Below are 16999 nucleotides of genomic sequence, written 5' to 3' on the forward strand. Positions count from 1 at the left end.
TGTCCCCCGCCATCCCAACCACACACACTCCAGCCAGCCCTGGGCTGCAGTGTGACCAATCTCATGAGTCACTTGGATAAAGTGAGGACTCAACAAATATTTATCGAATGAATGAATGAATGAATGAGGGAACGGGTGAGTGAGTGGCTCCATGAATGGGCAGCCACTCCCTCTGAGAATGAGACTGCTTCCTCATTCAGGATGCTGAGTGCTCCCACAGGAAGTCATTCAAGATTTTTCTGGTGAGTGTTCCACGGGGGAGCCACATTCTCTACTTTTTCTCAAGCCCCATGTGTTTTCTTTTCTCCAGAACTCCATTTTGGGGGCTGTGTCCTATAGTCCTTTGGGACTTTATGTACTAGACTTTATACCTGGTATGTAGTAGGTGCTCAATAAATGTGTGATGAACAGAAGGGGAAAAGAGAAAGATTAGTAAGACTTGGACCCTACCTTCCAAATTATTACAATTTAGCTAGAGAGAAAAGGCAGGTACACAGGTACCATAGGACAAAGCCCAGTAGGATAATTGGTACCAAAAAGAAAAGGGTCAAGGAGTGAATGCCACATTCAGAGCTGGGAAAACTTATTATGGGCTGAAAAAGTCAGGAAATGCTTCCTGAAGGGATTGAATGGGATTCTCTTCCTGAAGGCTGGCCTTCAAGGAAGAGAAAGATTTGGAGGCAAGTCAAGGGAGGTGTTCTTGATATTCCCTATCAAGAAAGGGGATGGGCAGCTCGCCAGAGGAAGGCCGGTTGAAGTTATGTTTCCTTGAGTCGATGTAGTAGAGCAGTGGAAGAATGCACCAGGTATCGTAAGATAGTGTTGGGAAGGAAATATAATTTTCCCTGTACCCTTCTGAGTCCTTAGCTGGGACCCTTGTAACAGAAGACAGATTAACAAGAGAAAAACAAACAGGGCTGGGTGCGGTGGCTCATGCCTGTAATCCCAGCACTTTGGGAGGCCAAGGTGGGTGGATCACTTGAAGTCAGGAGTTCAAGACCAGCCTGGCCAACATGGTGAAACCCCATCTCTACTAAAAATACAAAAATTAGCCAGGTATGGTGGCACATGCCTGTAGTCCCAGCGGAGGCTGAGGCACGAGAATCCCTTGAACCCAGGAGGTGGAGGTTGCAGTGAGAGGAGATCATGCCACTGCACTCCAGCCTGGGTAACAAGAGTGAGACTCAATCTCAAAAAAAAAAAAAGAAAAGAAAAACAAACAGAAGTTTACTAACGTGTAAACATGGGAGACACTCAGGGAAAATAAGAAAACCTTAAAGAGATGACTTAGAACTCTTATATAGCATCTTCATCAAAATATATATATATATAAAAAATTTTAGAGAGATGACAAGACAAAAGCAAAGGACCTGAAGTCTCTATGGGTGGCAAATTGTGGGAAGACAAATAACTGAACAAAATAATGGTAGATAAAGGCTAGTTAGCAAAGCTTTTTATGTAGATTCCTCTGGTACTGTCTCTAGGCTGATAAAGGTCTAAGGCTGTCTTCTGTGATCAACCTTTGTCCTTCCTGATTGAGAGGGAAGGAGGGACACCCTTGTAAATTTATATCCGGCTTTTAGGCAAATAGGGGGAGGGCAGAGAGCTTTTCATGTTTCTGCTTCTTCTCAATTGCCTTCAGCTCAAAATAATCCTTGTGCCCAAGTGGCATATTTTAGGGCGGTGTATTCAGCTACCCTTCACAGGGTGGGGCAAGACCATGCAGAGCACTGAAAGCTAGGATAACAGATTTGGATCAAGTACTAGTAAGGGCATTGGAACAGTGGCAGAAGTGAAAGGGAACGCTGTGAGGTGTGGGAAGATGGAGGGAGAGGGATCCAAGCAAGTATCATAGCAACAGGAGCACGGCAAAGCTTGCTGGCCCCCTGGTACCCATCAGGGCTGGCCAGAGCTGGGTCTTAGGCAAACAGACAAACAGATCCCTAGATCACTTTCCATTTCTTTTTCTTTCTTTTCCCTCCCTCTCTGCCTCCCTCCCTCCCTTCCTTCCTTCCCTTCCTCCCCTCCCCTCCCCTTTCTTCCCCTCTCCTCCCCTTCCCTCCCCTTCCTTCCCCTCCCCTCCCCTCCCCTCCCCTTTCTTTCTTTTCAGCAAGGGGGACTGGATTTGTTGCCCAGGCTGGTCTCCAACTCCCAGCCTCAAGCAATGCCACCAGGGGCCACCGTGCCTGGACTACTTTCCATTTCTTTCTTTCATTCATACAAATAATGATTGGCCCTATCACCAGCCAGATCCTGCAGAAGTAAACAGGGCAGATGCCTTCCCACCTTCCCCAGGGGCCCTGGACTCTACTCTTAGGCCCCCATCCCAGCGCCCAGGCCTAAGGCTTGAGGCCACCGAGCCTAAGGCGATGGCTGGGGGTGAAATCAGCTATGGCTTCTCATTTGCAGCTTCCCTGTACAAAACCGCTAATCTTCACACCCGGGTTCCGGGCCCACGGCCTCCAGACCATACTCCCCAACCCTGGCCACCACCCTCCCGGACTGGCCACACCTGGAAGGGAAGGAAGGGTGGGGTGGCCTGCAGAGGGTGTGGCGAGATCTGGAAGGGCTGGGAGCGCGGGACTAAGTTGACCGGAAATGGGGCTAGGCCGCGGCCAGGAACGGCAGCAGATGATGCTTGAGGAGTGGCCTAAGAAGGCCTCCCTGACGGCGCCCACACTCGCCCCGCGGCACAGCGAACGCGGCGGACAGGGCAGTGGGGCCAGCGAGGTAGCCGAGAAAAAGCAGGGGGAGCCCGGCGGCTCCGCTGCGCCCTCTGCCGGCCGCCAGCCTCCACTGCACGCGGCGCCGCCCACCTGCGCACTGGCACCCGGGCCCTGGTCCGGCCAGACCAGCTGGAGCCCTTTTGCACCTGTGGTAGTCACCGCAAGCCTCCCTGGGAGAAGGCAGGTGGGAATGGGAGCCTTTTTTATAATGGGAATAGAAGCGTTCTCGGAAGTCTCCTCCCCAAGAGCACTTAGGAGCCAGGATTACCCAGTGCCTGCAATTCCACCATTAGACATTCCCTTCTTTGGAGGGGTGGAGAGGTGATGTCTTCAACTTTCATTGGTTATTACGGTGAGGATTTACCAAATGTGCCTAGGAGAGAGCCTGGAGGCGGTGAGTAGTCTAAATCATTCATTCCGTCCGTGAACCAGGCATTCATTAGCACTCATTTGCCAAGGCCGTTCTGAAGGTGACCCAGTGACAACAGCCATGCTGTCCGACTGCCAGGGTCGCGAAAGGCTGGTTTCTCCTGCGGTGGTTTGCCCCCTTTTCTTAATCACCGGATAGCTGAGCCTTCCTCCTCCAGGAAGTCTGCCTTGACTGTTGGGGGTAAATTCCTGTTACAGGCCAGGGTTCTCTGTTTATTTCCCAGGAGATTTGCCTGGTATCACCAGAGTCCAGGCTCATTCAGTACCGGGGACAGAAAGCCCCCATCAGCTGGGACACTTCGCTAAGGGAAAAAGAGAAGGGGAACATAGAGTAAAGGGAGCAGACTCGCCCATTTCCTGTCTTCAAGGTCAAGGACACACTCTCCCCAAGGGCTGCTTGCCTTGGCCCCACATTACTAATGAGCTTGTGAACACCCACCATAGACAGTCTGTTTCCAAAGAGTATCCAGGAGGTCCCATAAGATTGTGAATGCTCTAAAACTTAAGTTAGATGGTCTTCTCTGCTCAGATCCCTGCAGGGGTTCCCCATGCCACTTGGAAAGCTGAGCCTCCCACCTTAGCCTGCATGGCCCTAAGCACTTGGAGCTGAGCACCTATTGCTTTTCCTGCCCCTCACTTCCCCACAGCCATATCGGCCCCATGCTGTTCCTTAAGCACACCAGACACACTCCCACCTTGGGGCTTTTACGCTCACTGTTCCCTCTGCCTAGAAGGTCACTTCCCCAGATACCCCCATGACCCGCCTGCTCCCTCACCTTCCTCAAGCCTTTATTTAAATGCCACCATGGCTGAGCACCCTGACTCACGCCTGTAATCCCAACACTTTGGGAGGCCGAGGTGGGAGGACTGCTAGAGCCCAGGAGTTCAAGACCAGCTTGGGCAACATAGTGAGACCCCATCTCGAAAAAAGAAAAAAGTAAATGCCATCTTTTCAGAGAGGCTTTCTCTGACCATCCTGTCTAAAACAATACTCGCCATCATTCTCTGGGTGCTCAGCTCCCTTGATTTTTCTCTAGCACCTGTCACTCCCTAACATATCGGGTATTTTGTTTATAATAACATATTGGACATATTTGTATATCATCTGCCTCCCCAACCGGAATGTAAGCTCCACAAGAATGGAGAGCTTTATCAGTTTTGTTCATGGCCCAGCACCTAGAAAACAGCCTGGCACGTAGTCACTGCTCAATAAATTTGTGAAATGACTGAATGATTGTGCCAGGCACTAAGCCAAGTACCAGGACAGGCCATGAATTATAAGCTTGGGCTCTTGCCCTTGAAGAACAGACTGGCGGACAGGCAAGTAATTACAAACCAGAGCGATGAGTGTTCCGTCTAAATACAGATGTATATAAAGTATACATGAAGGCTCAAGGGAGAAAATAATTCACTCTGCCTGGAAATAAGAGGAAAGCATGAGTGTGATGTTATCGGGTAGGGAAGAAAGGGGAAAGACATTCCAAGCAGAGATAACAGCCAGAGCAAAGGCTCATAGAGGCGTGAACATATTTGACACATTCAGAGGGTGGTAAGTCCACTTGCCTGGCTGGAGCGCTGGATGCGGGGCAGGTATGGCAGGAGATAATTTGGAAAGAGAGGTTGCAGTCACCTGATGAAGGGGCATGTTAGAACTATGACAACTGGCTCTCTAAATTTCAGATCTATGCCAGGCCAGTGGGGACATTGCAGGGCAAAGAACCTACTTCTAACCCCAGCAATGGCACCGCAGCAGCAGCCCTGTCCTCCTGCTTAGGGAGGGCCTGGGAATGTTGCATGGCCTCCCCAGGTGGGCAGGCTGGGGTCAGAGCACCTGTGGCAGCAGCCTGGTGGTTCTGCTTGCCTTCCTGTTGCTGACTTAAACAGGGCCCTCAATAAGGACCCTGCCCAGCTACACAGGGCCTGAAAGAGTCCCCAGTCACGTGTCCACAGCCTTGATCACGAAGAATCTGTTTCAAAATGTCCTTATTTTGCAATCTGACTCAAAAGGATGGAGAGTGGAAAAATTACAGACAGCAGCCACCAAGGGACCTTGGCTTAATATAACTGGTGACCTGGGAAATGACAGAGGCAGAAAATAATTTCCCTTTCAGACTGAAGGATGGAGAGGGCCTCTCATAGCCGACTCAAAATAAAGACTTTCCCTCAAGCAGAGAGAGAGTCTATTTGTATACAGGATTCTTTCTTTTTCTTTTTTTTTTAAACAGAGTCTTGCTCTGTCACCCAGGCTGGAGTGCAGTGGTGTGATCTCGGCTCACTGCAGCCTCTGCCTCCTGGGTTCAGGCGATTCTCATGCCTCAGCCTTCAGAGTAGCTGGGACTACAGGCTCAGGACAGCATGCCTGGCTAATTGTATTTTTAGTTGAAGACAGGGTTTCACCATGTTGGCCCGGCTGGTCTCAAACTCCTGGCCTCAAGTGATCCACCCACCTCAGCCTACCAAAGTGCTGGGATTACAGGCTTGCACCACTGTGTCCACCCTATGTATAAGATTATTTTCTCTGTCTCCCATCCTTGTTATTTTGCTCTTTCCCTCCCCTCCCCTCTTCCCCTAGCCTACCTCTGCCTCTCAATCCTTCTTTTGGTTTTTCCTTTATTTTCTTCTTTCCCACTTCTCCTTCCACCTGCCAAGTTCCACTCTTCTCCTCCTTCCCTTTCCCTCTCTATTCCTTCAACTTAAGCACAAAACCCATGTTTAAAACTGTTAAAGGATAATTTTTAAAAGGTAAAATTATAATTCTTATGCAAATATAAAAATAAGGCCAGGCACAGTGGCTCACACCTGTAATCCCAGCACTTCGGGAGGCAGGGGCAGGAGGATTGCTTGAGCCCAGGAGTTCAAGACCAGCCTAGGAAACCTGACAAAACTCTGTCTCTAGAAAAAATACAAAAATCATTCAGGCATGGTGGCATGCACCTGTAGTCCCAGCTACTTGGGAGGCTGAGGTGGGAGGATTGATTTAGCCTGTGAAGTCGAGGCTGCGGTGAGCTGTGATCGTGCCACTGCATTCCAACCTGGGCAACAGAGTGAGACCCTGTTTCAAAAAAAATTTTTTTAATGTTTTAAAAACAAAAAATAAAAACAAATATAGAATGAGCACATCAGTGACTTCAATTCAATTCATTAATTAATGAGGGAGCCGGTAAGATATTACAACCAGTTCATAGGAAAATCCAAGAAACAGACACATATACAGGCAATCAGGGATGTTAAAGGGAATTTACTAATAGATGCAAAACTGGCCTCTTTATTTGCATTTCTATGAACCGGAATCTTGTGTTTCAGCATCAGCCTATCATAAGTTAACTTATGTCTCTGCAGAAATGCCACATCATTGAAGACAATAAAAGGCACAGATTCCTGTAGTATCAGACAACCTAGGAAGGGTCCTCTACTCTAGATAATGCCTGACATTGTTGAAAGGACACCCAGGAATCGTTGCCCATTTCAAAGTCTTTCACAATTTTTCTTGACAAGATCTTAGAAGGGACTATGGGAGCTGGTTATATTTTTTTTCTTCTTTTCTTCTTCTCCTTTTTTTTTTTTTTTTTTTTTAAATAGGGTCTCACTCTGTCACCCAGGCTAGAGTGCAGTGGTGCAATTATGGTTCACAGCAGCCTCAACTTCCCAGGCTCAAGAGACCCCCCACCAGCTCAGTCTCCCAAGTAGCTGGAACTACAGGTGCGTGCCACCACACCTGGCTAATTTTTTTTTTTCTCTTTTTTTTTTGTAGAGATAGGGTTTTGTCATGTTGCCCAGGCTGATCTCAAACTCCTGGGGTCAAGCATTCCTCCCACCTTGGCCTCCCAAAGTGCTGGGATTACAGGCACGAGCCACCACCCAGCCAATGGAGCTGGTTAATTTTTTCAAGTCTCCAAACAGGTCTCTGTCTAGAGGTGGAAATGGATTCTAGCTCAGAGGCTTAGTTCTGGGGCAGGAATGGGGTTGAAAACCATGATTGCCTGGCTGTGATCAAAGCTGAAGGTGATGAGGCAGGTGACCATTGGTCAATGCCCCATAAACCCTCATTCTTGTAATCTTACCATCATCTTCTGGCCTTGGAGATGCAGAAAACCTCAGGGCAAGGTTGAGGGCCCAGAGAGGTGGAAGCATCCCTGGGTATGGAGATGGACATGATCCCTCCTTAGACTGTCCCTGGCATGTGGCTCTGTCCCCAGGTGACAGCTTCCAGGACCACCTCACCAGGCTTTCATGCCCATTTTCTGAGGCCTGTGACAGCCCTCATTCTCTGCTGCTCAGACCCTGCACGCACCCTGCTGTCCACTCCCAGGCCTTACACAAGTCCTCCTTTACTACCTCTCCCCAGATTTGGCATTTCAGAATCTCTGCAGTTACCTGAAAAGCAACCAGACAGATTTCTAAGGTACACGTTCTGACAAGGTATGTGAGCTTGGGAGTATGAAGCAATCTGTGAAAGTTTCCTGAACTGTCCAGGTTACTGAGTGCTGAGCCCTGAGTGAGATGCTTGGCAGATGTTGAGGTGGGGTAAGGGATGATAACATTGGCAAAGAAGATGTGATTCCTGCTGTCAGGGCGTTTACAATCTGGTTTGGGAGGCCAAATACCCAGGAGACCCCAGCAGCTGGTGGTCATGCTCAATGTGTGGGGTGGGGATAAGGGTGGGGGACAGTCTGACCACAGGATCAGCCCTGGAGTAGGACAGGAAGACCATCCATCATGGGCAAAGTGCCCACATAATCTCTTATCTCCATGAAAGAAAGGGCAGCTACCTTCCTTACCTGAGCAGGTGTCCTGAATTTCACCTCTCCATAGATAGGGCTGCAGACTGGACCTTAGCTCCTGCCCCCTGCCTCTTCGTTCCCACCCTTGCAGATGAGAGAACACTTCAGCTTCCAGGTAGAAACCCCAAGCGGGTAATCAAAAAATTAAAAGGTTTCTAAGATGCAAAGGCTCAGCAGGTGATGCAATGTGCTCCACCAAACAAAGGGCCTTGGGGTAGGGCTTAGGACCAAGTCACGGACACCCAGGTTTGGTTCTTCTGGTTACTCCGGTAGTTGTGTGACTCAGGATAAATTTCCCAGCTCATCAGTCAACAAGGAAGTTGGACTCCCTGATTTCTTTGTTTCTTTTGTCTTTTATATTTTCTAGTGTGGCAAACTACATATAATATAAATGTGAGGGTTAATTCTATCTATCAACTTACCTGGGCTACAGGGTGCCCAGATATTTGGTAAAACGCTATTCTGGATATGTCTGTGAGAGTGTTTCTGGAGAAGATTAACATTTGAATCAGGAGACTGAGTAAAGCAGATTGCCTGGCCTAATGTGATCTCATCCAATCCCTTGAAGTCTAAATAGAACACAAAAAGACTGTTTAGGGGAAAATTTGCTCTGCCTGATAGTCCTCAAGCTGAAGCATCAGTTTCTTCCACCTTTGGCATCATATTTAGACTGTAATTATGCCATCAGCACTCTTGGGTGTCCAGCTTACTGAGCACAGATGGATTGGGAATTCTCAGCCTCCATAATCACATGAGCTAATTTCTTTTCTTTCTTCTCTTTCTTTCTTTTTTCTTTCTTTCTCTTTCTTTCTTTCTTTTTTCTTAATTTCCTTCCTTCCTTCCTTCCTTCTCTCTCCCTCTTTCTTTCTTTTCTTTCTTTTTTTTTTTTTTTTTTTTTTTTGGAGTTTTGTTCTATTGCCCAGGCTGGAGTGCAATGGCACGATCTCGGCTCACCGCAACCTCTGCCTCCCGGGTTCAAGCAATTCTCCTGCCTTGGCCTCTGGAGTAGCTGCAATTACAGGCATGTGCTAATATTGTATTTTTAGTGTAGACGGGGTTTCTCCATGTTGGTCAGGTTGGTCTCCAACTCCTGACCTCAGGTGATCTGCCCGCCTCGGCTTCCCAAAGTGCTGGGATTACAAGCATGAGCCACTGCGCCCAGCTGCCAATTTCTTGTAATAAATTTTATATATATTTTTTCTTGACAAGATCCTAGAAAAGTATAGGAAAGGGAGGTGGGAGCTAATTTGTACAAGTCTCTCATAGCTCCTATTGGTTCTGTTTCTCCAGAGAATCCTGGCTAATATAAAATTTGCCATTTTGATCATTTTTAAATGTACAATTCAGTGACATTAAGTACCTTTACATTGTTGTGTAATCATCACTACTATACATCTCCAGAAATTTGTCATCATCCCAAACTGAAATTCTAAACTCATCAAAACGCCTGGGAGACATGGGAAAACCCCATCTCTACAAAAAACACAGAAATTAGCCAGGCATGGTGGTGCATGCCTGCAGTCCCAGCTACTCGAGAGGCTGAAGTGGGAGGATTGCTTGAGCCTGGGAGGTAGAGATTGCAATGAGCCAAGATCACACCACTGCATTCCAGCCTGGGTGACAGAGTGAGAGACCCTGACAAAGAAAAAAAGAGAAGAGAAGAGAAGAGAAGAGAAGAGAAGAGAAGAGAAGAGAAGAGAAGAGAAGAGAAGAGACGGGACGGGACGGGACGGGACGGGAGGGGAGGGGAGGGGAGGGGAGGGGAGGGGAGGGGAAGAGAAGAGACCAACAAAAAGCCAGGTGTGGTAGCGCATGCCTGTGATCCCAGCACTTTGGGAGGCTGAGGTGGGTGGATCACTTGAGCTCAAGAGTTTGAGACCAGCCTGGCCAACATGGCAAAACCCTATTGCTACTAAAAATACAAAAAATAGCCAAGCGTGGTGACGTGCGCCCATAGTCCCAGCTACTCAGGAGGCTGAGGCACGAGAATCACTTGCCTCTAGGAGGCAGAGGTTGCAGTGAGCCGAGATCGCACTACTGCACTCTAGCCTGGGCAACAGAGCAAGACCCTGTCTCAAAAAACAAAAACAGGCCAGGTGCAATGGCTCATGCCTGTAATCCCAGCACTTTGAGAGGCTGAAGCAGGTGGATCATTTGAGGTCAGGAGTTCAAGACCAGCCTGGCCAACATGGTAAAATCCCATCTTTACTAAAAATACAAAAATTAGCTGGGCGTGGTGGCATGCCTGTAATCCCAGCTACTCAGGAGGCTGAGGCATGAGAATCGCTTGAACCTGGGAGGCAGAGATTGCAGTGAGTCAAGACTGCACCACTGCACTCCAGCCTGGGCAATGGAGTGAGATGCAGTCTCAATAAATAAATAAATCCCTATTGTTCCTTCTTACCAACCCCCCTCATAACCACCACACTACTCTCCTCTGTGTCTCTATGACTGTGACTACTCTAGGTACCTCATATAAGTGGAAAAATACAATATTTGTTCTTTTGTGTCTGGCTTAGTTCAGTTAGCATAATGTTTTCAAAGTTCAACTATCTTGTAGCATGTCTCAGAATTTCAATCTTTTTTTCTTTTTTTTTCCAGACAGGGTCTTGCTGTCTTTTTTTTTTCCAGACAGGGTCTTGCTGCACCCAGGCTGGAGTGCAGTGGTGTGATCATGGCTCACTGCAGCCTCAACCTCCTGGGCTCAGGTAATACTCCTACCTCAGCCTCCCAAGTAGCTGGGACTACAGGTATGTGCCACCATGCCCAGCTAATTTTTTGTAGAGATGAGGTTTTGCCATGTCACCCAAGCTGGTCTCGAACTCCTGGACTCAGAAGTGAAATCGCTGGATCAAATGGTAATTACATGTCTAATTTTTTTAGGAACTACCATGCTGTTTTCCACAGTGGCTGCAACTATTATAGCCCCACCAACAGTACACAAAGGTTCTAATTATTCCACATTGTGGCTAACACTTGTTATTAATGGTTTATTGTTTTTTGGTAGTAACATCCTAATGGATGTGATGTGGTATCTCATTGTAATTTCTTTTATCTTTCTTGGTCCTCACTGTTTGTAGCATCATTGTAATTTTGATCCACATTCCCCTGATGACTAGAGATGTTCAGCATCTTTTCATGTGTTTATCAGCCATCTGCATGTCTCCTTTGGAGAAATGTCTATTCAAGTACTTTGCCTATTTTTGTGTGGGTTATTTCATTTTTTGTTGAATTTTAGAAGTTCTGTATATATTGTGGGTATTAATCCTTTATCAGAGATGTGATTTGCAAGTATTTTCTTCCATTCTATGGGTTGCCTTTTTACTGCTGATAGTTTCAAACCTATGATCCACAAAAAGTTTTAATTTTGATGAAGTCCAAGTTGTCTATTTTTTCTTTCTTTCTCTCTGTCTCTTTCTTTTCCTTCCTTCCTTCCTTCCTTCCTTCCTTCCTTCTTTCCTTCCTTCCTTTCTTTCTTTCTTTCTTTCTTTCTTTCTTTCTTTCTTTCTTTCTTTCTTTCTTTCTTTCTTTCTTTCTTTCTTTCTTTTCTTTTCTTTTCTTTTCTTTTCTTTTCTTTTCTTTCTGACAGGGTTTCACTCCCATTGCCCAGGCTAGAGTGCAACGGTGAGATCTCGGCTCACTGCAACCTCCGCCTCCTGTGCTTCAAGTAATTCTCCTGCCTTAGCCTCCCAGGTAGCTGGAACTACAGGTGCAAGCCACTGTGCCCAGCTAAATTTTGTATTTTTGGTAGAGACAGGGTTTCACCAGGTTGCCCAGGCTGGTCTCAAACTCCCAGACTCAAGAGATCTACCCACGTTGGCCTCCCAAAGTGTTGAGATTACAGGCGTGAGCCACCGTGCCTGGCCTATTTTTTAATTTGTTGCCTGTACTTCTGGTGTCATATTATTCAAGAAATCATTGCCAAATCCAATGTCATAAAGCTTTTCCTGTGTGTTTTCTTCTAAGAGGTTTTTTGTTCATTTATTTTTAGAAACAGGGTCTTGCTCTGTTGCCCCAGCTAGAATATGGTGGCATGATCTTAGCTCACTGCAGCCTTGGCTGCCTGGGCCCAAGCAGTCCTCCCACCTCAGCCTTCCGAGTAGGTGGGACCTCAGGCGTGTGCACATGCCCAGCTAATTTTTTTTTTTTTTTTTGAGACAGTCTCGCTCTGTCACCCAGGCTGGAGTGCAGTGGCCGGATCTCAGCTCACTGCAAGCTCCGTCTCCCGGGTTTACGCCATTCTTCTGCCTCAGCCTCCCGAGTAGCTGGGACTACAGGCGCCCACCACCTCGCCTGGCTAGTTTTATGTATTTTTTAGTGGAGACGGGGTTTCACCATGTTAGCCAGGATGGTCTCAATCTCCTGACCTCGTGATCCACCCGTCTCGGCCTCCCAAAGTGCTGGGATTACAGGCTTGAGCCACCACGCCTGGCCCGCCCAGCTGATTTTTATTTTTTTATTTATTTTATTTTATTTATTTATTTTTTGAGATGGAGTCTCACTCTGTAACCCAAGCTGGAGTGCAAAGGCACGATCTCGGCTCACTGCAACCTTCGCCTCCTGAGTTCAAGTGATTCTCCTGCCTCAGCCTCCCAAGTAGCTGGGATTACAGGTGTGTGCCACCACACCTGGCTAATTTTTGTATTTTTAGTAGAGATAGGGTTTCACCATGTTGGCCAGGCTGAACTCCTGACCTCAGGTGATCCACCCACCTCGGCCCCCAAAGTGCTGGGATTACAGGCGTGAGCCACCACGCTCGGCCAATTTTTAAATTTTTTATAGAGATAGGGTCTCCTTATGTTGCCCAGGTTGGTCTCAAACTCACGAGCTCAAACAACCTTCCAGTATCGGCCTCCCAGAGTGCTGGGATTGTAGGCATGAGCCACCATGCCCAGTCTCTTCTAAGAGTTTCATAGTTTTAGCTAGCTCTTCTCTTTATGTTTGATCCATTTTGAATTAATTTTTGTATGTGGTGTTAGATAAGAGTCTAACATCATTCTTTTGCATGAAAATATCCAGTTTTCCCAGCATCACTTGTTGAATCCCTGATTTCTAAAACCCCAGTCGGTTAGGAATTTTGTTCAGCTTGAAGAAATAAAAACTGACTACAGTAGCCTAAACATACAAGTTTTTATTATTTCACCTGAAGGAAGTCCATGAGTAGCCAGTTCTCAGCTGCTATAATATGAAGGCTCCTTGGAGATCTGGGCTCCTTCTTTCTCTTCTGCCAGACATGGCTTCCATTCTAGGCCCACTATGGTTGTGTGAACTACAGCCAACACCTGGGAATTCCAAGCAGCAGGAAGGAGGAAGGAGGAAGGGATAAAACAATGTCACTCTCTTTAAAAGGCCTAAGTCTTGAACTGTAGAAGTTCATTCAGGGTGGTGGGAAAAATTATAGAAAATTGCAAACCTTCTTAGAAGGCCAGGAGGCTTTGCAAAAGCTTTGGGAAAAAGTTTGGCTGAAGGCAGCTGAATTCTCTCAGAGTAGATATCGAAGAAGTGTAAGAGAATTGATCTAGGTAAGTTAGTTTACATAGGCCTTGGAACCTGGCCTTTAATCATCCATGCAGGACTGCTCTCTCTGGGAGGGTGACCATGTTAATTACCCACAAGTGTGTTGACTCAAGGCCTTTGTCATTAAATTTGTACTGAATAAATGCCTGCAGCACTGGCTTGTCAGGCTACGGCTGCTGACTCTTTACAGCACCTTCACCTTCCTTGGTATCTGTGAGCAGCCCAGTCCCCTAGCCGTGCAGCCAGGCAAAAAACCTGTGTCTGCATATATTTTTTCATCCATTGCTCAGCCAGGGTCTGCAGGTCAGACCCGGCATTGAACACTTCCACTTAAATATCATTGGCTACAACTTAGTCTCATAGCTGCAAAGGAGTCTGGGAAATAACAGACCCTTATCTGGGTACATGGCCATCCCAAATTAAATCAGGGTACTCTTGCCAAGGTGGAAGGGGCAAATGAATGTGGGCTTAGATAGCTAGCAGCCTCCATCTTAGGCACCTAACACATCTGAAATTCTATGGTGATCTGTCTCCTGGGGAAAACAATAAGAAAATGGTTACACAGTGCTTAGCAAAATGTCTAGCTCAAGCTATGCACTCAAAAAATGTTAGCTATTATTTTTACTTCTATTACTCTCTGATTTCAGGCCTGTTCTTATACCAGGATGGAACCAATGGTTCTCTGTGTGGTGTGATGGAAAGACCGCAGAAGTGAAAACTGGCCCCCAAAGAGACTCTCTGCCTTACATGTTTCTCTCTTCAGACTCTGTTTTAAATCCAAGGAGGGTGAAATAGGAGAGGAACAGGTAGCTTTAAGAAACAATGCATTTGACCACCCTCAGCCTCAGTGTAGCTCTCTGTCTCTGAGCTTTTTGCCTGGCTGCTGGTTGGGATCCGAGCCCCATGGGCATGGGAGTCAGGAGGAAGGGGTCACATGGCCACCAGGGAATACAGGCTGGGTGTAGCACCGGTGAGGATGAAATGCACAGGAAGGGGCTGGCAAACTGCCTCTGTTGGGATGCAGGGGTGGGGGCCCTTTGAAGGGGGTGGAGGGCGTGCTTTGATCCTCCCTGCCCCTCCCAGGCCATATCTGGACACACTGTCAGGCGTAGCCCAGTTAATTGCAGTGAAACAGGGCAGGCCAGGAAGGCCTGGGATCTGGGATCTGGAGCCAGCACCGCCTATCAAGTGTGTGGAGGTGGTGCAGAACACAGAGTGCCTGCCATGCTGCCAGGCCCAGGCAGCGTCTGCATACGGCTCTGAGGCCTGGGGCCACTCAGAAGTCAGCTTGGAGCAAGGTGACAGCAGGCCCACACTGCCAGGAAGAGAAGTGGGACTGGAACTGGAACCTCATGTCAGAAACCAGGCCCTAGGGGGCCTATTTGGCAGCAGAAGGGAGGGCCCCAGGTCAGCCCTAGTGGGCATGATATTCAGAGTATGTAATCACTAGTATGGTCAGATGCCCACCAGTGAGGACAGACCCAGACCTTACAACTTAGGACAGGATTCTGGAGACCTCCTACGAGGTCAGGGGCCAACACTTTGTTTTCTGAATCACGGAAATGTTCTGGGGCCGAGGTACATTGGACTCACCATCTCCTTGTTTCCTTTCTAACTGAAGTTTCCAGAAGTCTGAGTTGAACTTCTTTCTCTTGCACATAAAGGAGTCCTGCAGTAAGGGGATCACACACAGCCACACACAGAGAAAGGCAGCAAAAAGTAGAAAGACGAAGATGAGAAAGTTAAAGTGTCCCGCACTTCAGCCTAGTCAAGGACTAGGAAAGCAAAAGTTTCCTAGTAACTACACTGTGCATTTCCTTAACCGTGTTTGATATTAATTCCTGTGCCTGGCCCCTTTGTAGGGAGATGGAAATACCATTTGCTTCCATCTATTTAAAAATAATTAAATGGATACAACTCAGTATTACATGTTGTAGTGGCTGCATTGTTTTTCTCCCATAATTAGGGAAAAATGGGAAGAAGTTTTTCTACGTGTTCTACATATGGAACATAGATATGGGGGACACAGGAGACAAGAAAATATGGTCCTTCTTTTTCAAAAACTTACTGTCTAAATAGACAATTAGCCTCTACTAGGAAGAAATTTCACAATTGCTAGGAGAGAATGCACACACTGTCACAGCTTCTGAAGTCATCGGGATAGACCTTCTAGTTTGAATCTGAAACAAAACTCTGCAATAAGTTTCTATGGGAAGAATCCTGTAAAACCCACATTTGCTGTCAGCTTCTTAAATGTGTTGCCATTACTATGTTACATGAAGTGTGTTGAAAGCCATGGTAGCCATTTAGAAAACTGCAGCCAGAAGCTTATGGTGACAATGAATGGTTCTGTTTTTTTGTGGGTTTTTTTGTTTGATTTTTGTTTTTTTGGTTTTTTTGCAGTATCACTTTTTTTATTTTAAAAAATTGAGATATAATTTCTACGCCATAAAAGTCACCATTTAAAATATACAATAGGCCGGGCACAGTGGCTCACGCCTGTAATCCCAGCACTTTGCAAGGCCGAGGCAGGTGGATCACCTGAGGTCAGGAGTTCAAGACCAGTCTGACCAACGTGGTGAAACCCCATCTGTACTAAATACAAAAATTTAGCTGGGCGTGGTGGTGTGCGTCTGTAATCCCAGCTGCTAGGGAGGCTGAGGCAGGAGAAATTGCTTGAACCCGGGCGGTGGAGGTTGCAGTGAGCCGAGGTTGCACCATTGCACTCCAGCCTGGGCCACAAGAGCGAAACTCCATCTCAAAAAAAAAAAAAAAGGTATACAATTCAGTGGGTTTTAGTAAAAGTTTGTGCAATCATGACAGCACTGTCTAATTCTACAGCATTTTCATTACCCCCAAAAGAAACCCTATACCTATTAGCAGGTATTCCTCCCTTTCTCCAGCCCCTGGCAACCACTAATCTTCCCATTCCTCCCTTTCTCCAGCCCCTGGCAATCACTAATCTACTTCCTGTCTCTGTGGATTTGCCTACTCTGGACATTTTATATCAGTAGGGCCATATATACCATGTGGACTTTTCTGACTGGCTTTTTTCACATAGCATAACATTTTCAAGGTTCGTTCATGTTGTAGCAGGAATCAGTCCTTCATTTCTTTTTGATGCTGAACAATATTCCATTACATAGATAGACCATATTTTGTTTATCCATTCATTAGTTGAGGATCATTTGGGTTATTTACACTGAACATTTTTTTAAGGAAGCCTGGTCTATGCTGTGGTCAAAATTATTATAAGTAGCTAGGCATGGTGCTTCACGCCTGTAATCCCAGCACTTTGGGAGGCAGAGGCGAGTGGATCACTTGAGGCCAGGAGTTCAAGACCAACATGGGCAACATGGCGAAACCTCATCTCTACAAAAATTATAAAAATTAGCTGGGCATGGTGGTGCATGCCTATAGTCCCAGCTACAGGAGGCTGAGGCAGGAGGATCACTTGAACCCAGGGGGTTGAGGCTGCAGTGAGCCATGATCATGTCCCTGCACTCCAGCCAAGGCAATAGAGTGAGACCTTGTCTCAAAAGAAAA

The 16999-nt window shown here is 46.9% G+C and overlaps 2 long non-coding RNA genes across 2 annotated transcripts in view; both read right to left on the reverse strand.

The window, feature by feature from the left end:
- Positions 1-16999, reverse strand: part of LOC119627230 (uncharacterized) — a 162506-nt gene that overhangs the window by 76340 nt on the left and 69167 nt on the right. The gene's annotated exons all lie outside the window — the stretch shown is intronic.
- LOC103220324 (uncharacterized) overlaps positions 13067-16999 on the reverse strand; it is a 34399-nt gene continuing 30466 nt past the window's right edge. The window contains exons 2-3 of the long non-coding RNA XR_492357.3: positions 15047-15122; positions 13067-13218 (exon numbers count right to left, since the gene is read on the reverse strand). This is a non-coding gene — a long non-coding RNA (uncharacterized lncRNA). The remainder of the gene's footprint in view (positions 13219-15046; positions 15123-16999) is intronic.

Source organism: Chlorocebus sabaeus, chromosome 14 (assembly GCF_047675955.1).
Source record: "Chlorocebus sabaeus isolate Y175 chromosome 14, mChlSab1.0.hap1, whole genome shotgun sequence".
NCBI classification, from domain to species: Eukaryota; Metazoa; Chordata; class Mammalia; order Primates; family Cercopithecidae; genus Chlorocebus; species Chlorocebus sabaeus.